Source organism: Nematolebias whitei, chromosome 11 (assembly GCF_014905685.2).
Source record: "Nematolebias whitei isolate Nwh7 chromosome 11, NemWhi1, whole genome shotgun sequence".
Lineage (NCBI taxonomy): Eukaryota > Metazoa > Chordata > Actinopteri > Cyprinodontiformes > Rivulidae > Nematolebias > Nematolebias whitei.
The window spans coordinates 757,540-766,557 of record NC_056508.1 but is presented as its reverse complement, the minus strand read 5'-3'; positions in this window follow the sequence as shown (position 1 = coordinate 766,557).

The following is a 9,018-nucleotide window of genomic DNA, read 5'->3' as shown; positions in this document are numbered from 1 at the left end:
CTGTTGTAAATAGCTCATGCTCGAAGGCTTTGGAGCAAATAACAGTGAAATGTCGGCCACATTATCTACCCCGAGAGTTCACAGTGACTTTTATCACAGTTGTTTACATTCCTCCGGACGCTAATGCTAATGAATCACTACAGGAGCTTCATGATATCATCAGCTCGCTGCAGAACAAACACCCCGAGGCTCTTTACGTTGTAGCCGGAGACTTTAACCACGTGAATCTAAAGGACTGTCTCCCAAGCTTTAATCAGCATGTGACGATTCCGACACGTGGAGACCGCACGCTGGACCGTGTTTACACGAACGTAAAAGATGCATACAAAGCCAAACCCCGCCCCCACCTAGGACTGTCAGACGACATCTCAATCTTCCTGGCTCCTGCTTACATGCCCCCGCTGAGACGCTCCAGACCGGTACAAAAGAAAGTTAAATGTTGGAGCCAGGACAGTGGACCCATACTGAGAGATTGTTTTGATCGAACAGACTGGCAGGTTTTCAGAGAAGCTGCTGAAAATGGAGGTTCGCTTGATCTTGACCAATACACATCCTCAGTACTGGGTTACATTAGTACATGTACTGACACAGTCTCCACTATCAGAAATGTTAAAAGCTACCCAAACAGAAAACCTTGGCTGAATGCAGAGGTGCGTACCCTGCTGGAAGCCAGGAACACTGCCTTCAGGTCTGGAAACTCAGAGGAGCTGAGTAGGACAAGAAAAGAGCTGGTTGCTGGTATTAAGAGGGCCAAGGCCGCATATGCAAAGAGGATCGAGGGTCAGTTCATCTCACAAGACCCTCGGAGCATGTGGAGGGGCATTAAGTGCATAACAGATTATAAAGGAAGGAGCGAACAATGCCCCAAAGACCCATCTCTGCCTGATGCCCTCAACAAGTTCTATGCACGCTTTGAAGACCCGAACAGACCACCCAGCACCAGACTCACCTCGCCACCGGATGAAGAGCATCTCAGCGTGACCTCAGCAGAAGTAAGGAGTACCTTCAGGAGGATTAATCCGCACAAAGCAACTGGCCCAGACAACATCCCCGGAAAAGTGTTGAAGGAATGTGCTGATCAGCTCTGTGAGGTGCTGGCAGACATCTTTAACACCTCACTTACCCTGGAGACAGTTCCCACCTGCCTGAAGACTGCCACCATCATCCCAGTCCCAAAAAGCTCTACAGTGACTGGTCTGAATGACTATCGGCCAGTGGCCCTCACCCCGATAGTCGCTAAATGCTTCGAAAAACTGGTCATGACTCACATCAAAACAACCATCAACATCAACGAGGACCCTCATCAGTACGCATACCGTGAGAACCGATCAACAGAGGATGCAATCTCCTCTGTGGTCCACACTGCACTCAACCACCTGGAGCAGAAAAACTCTTACGTCCGTATGCTCTTTGTGGACTTCACATCCGCCTTCAACACCATGATCCCCCAAACCCTGATGGACAAACTATCCACACTAGGACTAAGCCCCTCCATCTGCAACTGGGTACTAGACTTTTTAACAAACAGACCACAGTTAGTGAGGATCCACAACCTCTCCTCCTCCACCATAACCCTCAGCACTGGCTCTCCTCAGGGATGTGTGTTGAGCCCCCTCCTGTTTACTCTGCTCACGTATGATTGTGCAGCTACCCATCCAGGCTGTCACATTGTAAAGTTTGCAGATGATACAGCGGTGGTGGGATGCATCACAAACAATGATGAGTCCAGCTACAGGCAAGAGGTGGAACACCTGGAGAGCTGGTGCAGAGAGAATAACCTTCACATCAATGTGAAGAAGACAAAGGAGATGATTGTGGACTTCAGAAGGAACAAAAACACCTACACCCCCCTGAACATAAGAGGATCTGCGGTGGAAGTGGTCTCCAGCTACAAGTACTTGGGTGTACACATGAATGACAACCTCAGCTGGAGCAACAACACCACCAGCCTGATCAAGAAAGCTCATCAGAGACTCTACTTCCTCAGACGGCTGAGGCGAGCTGGTCTGGGAAGCTCAGTCCTCACCTCCTTCTACAGGTGTGCAGTGGAGAGCATCCTGTGCTCCAGCATCAATGTGTGGCATGGAGGCTGCACAGCTGCAGAAAGAAAAGCTTTGCAGAGAGTGGTGAAGGCTGCACAGAAATCTGTTGGAATCAGTCTCCCCACCATCACAGACATCTACACCTCCAGATGCAGGAAGAGGGCCACCTGCATCATGAAGGACCCCACCCACCCAGCACACTCACTTTTTGCCCCACTCCCCTCAGGAAGGAGGTTAAGGAGCATTAAGTGTAGAACCACTAGACTGAGGAACAGCTTCTACCCTGAGGCTGTTAGACTCATGAATCTCTAACTAGAATAATCACTGTGAAAAACCATATCATGTTGCTGCTGATCTGTTTCATGTTGCTGCTGATCTGTTTCAATGTTGATGTGTTCATGCGTGCACATCTGCTCACAGACTCATGTTCATGTTTGTGCTGATGTTCAATGTTTTATGTTATGAGTGCTTAGTGTATATTTAGTTGATGTTTTTCTTAGTTCATATCTTAGATGTCATTACTGTTTTTCTTATACATTTTATTGTTGGATGTAACTGGGACCCTGCGTACATAATTTCGCTCCACCACATGTACCACATGAGGTGCGAATGACAATAAAGAAACTCTGACTCTGACTCTGACTATTGATCTCCCGCTCCATTTCCCCCTCATTCATGAACAAGACCCTAAGATACTAAGTATCTTGATACTTAAGTATCTTACTCCTCCACTTGGGGATGGACCTCTTCCTTGAAACGGAGAGGGCGATCTACCCTTTTCCGGCTCAAGACCATGGCCTTGGATTTGGAGTAACTGATCCTCATCCTGGCCGCGTCACACTCGGCTGTGAACCGCTCCAGGGAAAGTTGTAGATCATGACCTGATGAAGCCAATAGGACCACATCATCTGCGAAAAACAGAGAAGTGGCCACCAAAACGGATCCCCTCAACACCTTGGCTACGCCTAGAAATTCTGTCAATAAAAGTTATGAACAGACTCTGTGACAAAAGGTAACCTTGGCGGAGTCCAACTCTCACCGGAAACGAGCTCAACTTGCTGCTGGCAATGCGGACCAAGCTCTGACACAGGTCATACAGGGACCCAACAGACTGTATCAATGGCCTCGTACCCCATACTCCTAGAGTACCCCCCACAGGGCTCCCCACAGTGTTCCCCACAGGGTTCCCCGAGGGACGCAGTCAAACGCTTTCTACAAGTCCACAAAGCACATGTAGACTGTTTGGGCAAACTCCCACGCACCCTCCAGGACCCTGCTGAGGGTGTAGAGCTGGTCCAATGTTCCACGACCAGGACAAAAACCGCACTGCTCCTCCTGAACCCGAGGTTCGACTATCCGACAGACCCTCCTCTCCAGAACCCCCGAATAGACCTTACCAGGGAGGCTTAAGAGCGTGATCCCCCTGTAGTTGGAACACACTCTACGGTCCCCCTTTTTGAATGGGGGACCACCACCCCGGTCTGCCAATCCAGGGGAACTGCCCCCTATGTTCACGCAATATTTAACTGTAACTGGGACCCTGTGTACATAATTTCGCTCCACCACATGTACCACATGAGGTGCGAATGACAATAAAGAAACTCTGACTCTGACTCTCTCTGACTCTGACTCTGAATATTTCAGAGTAGGGCTGTAAGATATGGCCAAAACTTTTATCACAATATATTTCTTAATTTCGTTCGATAACGATATAATTCGATATCGATATAAACAATATAAAAGCCTCAGAAAAACTACAAACTATACAAATAAATTAATGTTCACCTTTTATTAGGCCCGAGCAGCGAAGAGCTGCAAAGGCATATTGTAATCGCTCTGTTCAGGCCCGAGCTGCAATTTTTTCCGCCAAATGAATTGGCGTTTTGGGGGCCTTAACATATCCCAAAAGTCACCAAACTTGGCGGACACATCAGGACTGGTGAAAAATTACGTATTTTAAGGGCGTGGCAAAAATCGCAACAGAAATGGATCAAGAGTGCCACCTAGAAATTTTCAAAATACCCTCCACTTTAACCTTAGTTTGTCGTAGAAACATGAAATTTGGTATGCTTGTCCAATTCCCTAAGATGAACGGACAACCCTCTGGCACCAACGTTGTACGATAAACAGGAAGGTGGCCATTTTGGAATGCCGGCCCAATTTTCACACCTTTTTGGCGGTTTGCAGTCTACGCATTTGAACGAACTCCTCCTAGGGAATCCGCACAATCGGTTTCAAACTTGGCCATTTGGGTCAAAAGGCACGGGGGACGAAAAGTTATCTAAACGGTTCATTTCGGAGCATGTTGAAGGGGCGGGGCCAGACCTCAAAGTTTGACATTTTGCCATGAAAAACAAAACGTTAATAGCTCCTACAAGAAAGCTGTCTGAGACATCAAACCTTCAGTGATTGATCCACATCCAGTCCCCTGAAAGACTGAATGGTCAAATCATGACATCACTTAAGCCACGTACCCTGACAACAGGAAGTATAAAGTTTTTACGTTGAACGATCCCTATCTGACCCGTTACCTGATCAGCATGATGGTGTGTCCAGTGACCGAAGACATGTTGGTGTAACTTTCTTTCCAACACTGACAGTTTTGGGTGGAGCATGTAGGCGGTGCGGCATGGCAAAACAGACATAATGCCGTTGCCATACATTTGGCTCTAAATTCCACAGTTTTGAACCGAGGTGCATCAAAATCAGTATGATCAATCATTATCCATCCCTTGAACAGGAAGCCATGATAAGTGGCCAATAGCCTCCACAGCGCCCCCTAGAATATTTTAAAATCTCATCCCCAAGCCATTTATTGACCGATAATCCTGAAACTCTGTGAACATCTGTATCTTCTCAGGACCTATGAAAAAAATCTCTTGAAGCCCTAGTCCAAAATCCAACAGGAAGTCGGACATTTTGGGTCAAAGGGATATTTTTGGGCGTTTCTACTTACGAATTGTAACGAACTCCTCCTAGGAATTTGGAAGGACTGCCTTCAAACTTGGTTGATATGCCTTTAAGACATTGGAGAGTATTATAAACAGAAAGAACAAGTAAAAAGCCGAGGTAGGGAACTGCGTGACACAAACTTCAGCATGAATGACCAATTCCCTGCAGAAATTCTGAGTAGAAGGCGCGTCCTGTTCCCGATTAGGAAGAAAAATATAAACGAGGGCAGAAGAGCTACTGTGGCTGTGGACAAACTTTACATCAATAGTCAGCTGTTTAGAGATCCAGAGGTTACTCCCTGGCTCTATTAGTAATATAAGGTAAGTATGATTTTCAGTTGCTAATTTTACTTAAAATTTATTAGCAATAATATATATTCATATTACTTACCAGATATATATGTAATTGTTCAGCACAGCTCGGTTGGTGGGTTACACAGACAGTGGTGGTACACGGTGGCATGGCACTTAATATGGTAAGGGGGTTCTTTTTTTATTTTTTCTTCTTTCTTTTATCTTTATGGGTTTATTATCATTTCACTTTGAGCATGCATCAGGATATCATTTCACTTTCTTTTTTTGTCTCTATTTTTCTGACTCAACAATTATTAGCACACAGGCACAAAGGCTTATATATATCCATATACATACATACAAATACCTCATAAAGGAATACATCCATGATTTACCTTCAAAAACAGCACTTAGTTTATCTATAAATCATAAATAATCAATCATTAAGGATTATGTTATTGTCTGGGTGTTTTACTGTTTTTGATAATGGGTGTGGTTTAATTATATTTTCACAAGCACAAATATGGGCATCTTAAGGTTTGTCACATGGAATATTAATAGAGCTGGTAGCCAACATAAAAAATATAGAATCTTTAGCCAGATTAAAAGATTAAAGGCAGAAAACAAACTTTGTATTAAAGGCAGATGTTGTATTACTTCAAGAAATTCATAAATTACCGTCAACTGTGGATGAGCTAAAATCTCCTGAGTTTCCTGATGTATTCTCAGCCTGCTATAACTCAAGACAGAGAGGAGTAGCAATATTAATACATAAAAATGTGAACTTCACAATATTAGACAGTTATGGACCCGCAAGGTAGATATATAATATTAAAATTATCCATACTTAGTCAAAAATATTGTATTGTTAGCTTATATGGGCCAAATGTGGACGATGCCGCTTTTTTTCATGATCTCTTCTCTACTCTATCAAATCACATGGATTGCTCGCTGGTACTGGGAGGTGATCTTAACTTTGGTCTAGATAACAAAATAGACAGGCTGAATGCAGTAGGAGCTCAACGCAGTTGGCAATCCATAAATGTAGTTAAACAGTACATGAGTGATTAAGGACTCTGCGATGCATGGTGGTCTCTTCACCCTAATAGTAAAGAGTATTCTTTCTTTTCACATGTGCATCACTCTTACTCTCGTCTGGATTTAGAACAGAACACAGAACACGAGAACACAGATGGTTTGAGAGGGGGGTGAAGGAAGCAATTTATGTAAAAAGAGAAAAGCCGTCTCTTAACAGAGGAGGGGGCCTCAGATTTCCACTTTCAAAAACATATAATGCAACTTTAAAACAGATTCCCAGCCGGTTTTCACACCTGATGGGAACAGAGGGGCCTCGACTGTGAATTAGAGGAACGAAGACCTACTGTTTAGGTTTTTTTTTTTAGGTGTGAACTGCCAATCTACATATACAGTATGTGTGTGTGTGTCTTATGTGTGTGTGTGTGTCTTATCTCACTCAGCCTTATAACCTGTATCTCTCACTCTCTGCTCTTTGAATTGAGAAAGCTCCTCGGATGAGGAGCGAAACGTCTTCTGTTACAAATAAAGTCCAGTTGTTTTTGTATTGAACGCTTTTTGTATTAATGTGTATGTTAAAATAATTAGTAAAGTCCTCTCTAAAAGATTAGAGAAAATAATTCCTCTCATTATTCATCCTGACCAAACTGGATTCATGAAAGGAAGACACTCGACCACAAACACACGCAGATTATATAATTTAATAGAGTATTCATATAGTAAAAATATTGAAACAGCTATTTTGTCTTTGGACGCAGAAAAAGCATTTGATAGGGTAAACTGGAAATTTTTATTTGCTACCTTGGGTAAATTTGGTTTTGGGGACCATTTCATTAATTGGTTAAAAATATTATATAACTCACCAAGAGCATGTGTCAGGACAAATAATCAAATATCTTCAAGCTTCTGTTTACAGAGGGGGACCAGGCAGGGATGTCCACTTTCACCTGCGCTATTTGCTATTTTTATTGAACCTTTAGCAGCAGCTATAAGACAAACTGCTGATATTAAAGGTATACTGTGTAGAAATATAGAACATAAAATTAGTCTTTATGCTGACGATGTTTTACTTTTTCTTCAGAACACAGAAAACTCAATATCTAATGTTATCGAATTAATAAACTTGTTCTCAAAAGTTTCTGATTATTCTATAAATTGGTCAAAATCTACAGCTCTTCCAATAAACTGCGTGTTTAATACTTCTCTCAATGAACGACTACAATCAGGTAACATTACATACTTGGGCATTAATATTTCTCCTAGATTGGAAGACTTAATAAGATTGAATCATATCCCAATTTTAAAGAACATTGAAGATGATCTTACTAGATGGAAATCTCTGCCCAGATCACTTATGGGAAGAGTTGCCTCAGTAAAAATGATGGTCCTGCCGAGAATAAACTATTTATTCTCAATGATTCCAAATAAACCTTCAACTGAATGGTTTAAGTCACTGGACTCTTTGATATCTAAATTCCTTTGGAAAAACAAAACTCCACGTATTAGCTTAAAAAGCATTACAGAAATCTAAAGATACCGGAGGATTAGAACTTCCCAACTTCTATCACTACTATTTAGCCAATAGGTTACAATATATCTCAAAGTGGTTAAATCCAAATACATTAGATGAAACTTGGATAGACATAAAACAAACTTTATGCAATAATATTAAGATTTCAGATCTACCATTTATTAGCACAAATATAAAAAGACATGTTTGCTTTAAAAGCATCAGTATTAGCTCTTCTCTGACAGCATGGTGGGAGTATTTGAAAATGACAAAATCTTCACTACTCCCCTGTAGACATACACCCATCTGGAACAATCCTGACATCCTACAAGAAAATAATATGTTCAATTTCCCAGGTTGGAGAGTCAAGGGAATTGATCGTCTGGAACACATATATGAAGGTGTAGACTTTATTCCATTTATTAATTTAATAATACAATTTGACATGGAAAATAAATACTTCTTAGAATATCAACAAATTAAGTCTATCATAAAAAAGAAATTTAAGCTTAATAAAACTTTGTTAGAAACACCAATATGTGTGTTAGAGTTCCTTAATCTTAAATCCCCCAAATTATTATCTAAAATATACAAGAAATTGTCTAGAATCAATGACTCCATAATGTTACCTGTTGCAAAATGGGAGTCAGATTTATCAATCAATTTTGACCAAAACACCTGGTCTCAAATATGTTTAAGAACATTTAAAATGACTAGAATCTCCAACTTACAATTAATACAGTATAAAGTTCTTTATAGAGTACATTATACAGGTCAGCGAATGTTTAGGATGGGATTTACATCATCTAACAACTGCACACAGTGCACAGGCAATATTCCTGATGATTATATCCATGCACTCTGGTTCTGCCCACCCGTTCAGAGGTTCTGGGTCCAGGTTTGTGAAGACTTGTCTAAATGTCTGAAATGTAATATTCCACTCTCTCCGTCTGTTTGCTTATTGGCTATCTTGGAAGATGTTACCCTGGAAAAAAATACATGTCGCATGATTTTCACTGCCTTATGCATCGCAAAGAAAACCATACTCCTGAATTGGAAAAATAAAAATAATCTTAGCATTAATCAGTATAAAAATCTTCTGTTAGATCATATTAGTCTTGAAACAGCATCTGCCGACACATTGGATCAATCTCTGTGGGCTCCTTTGATCGGCTCCGTTACATAG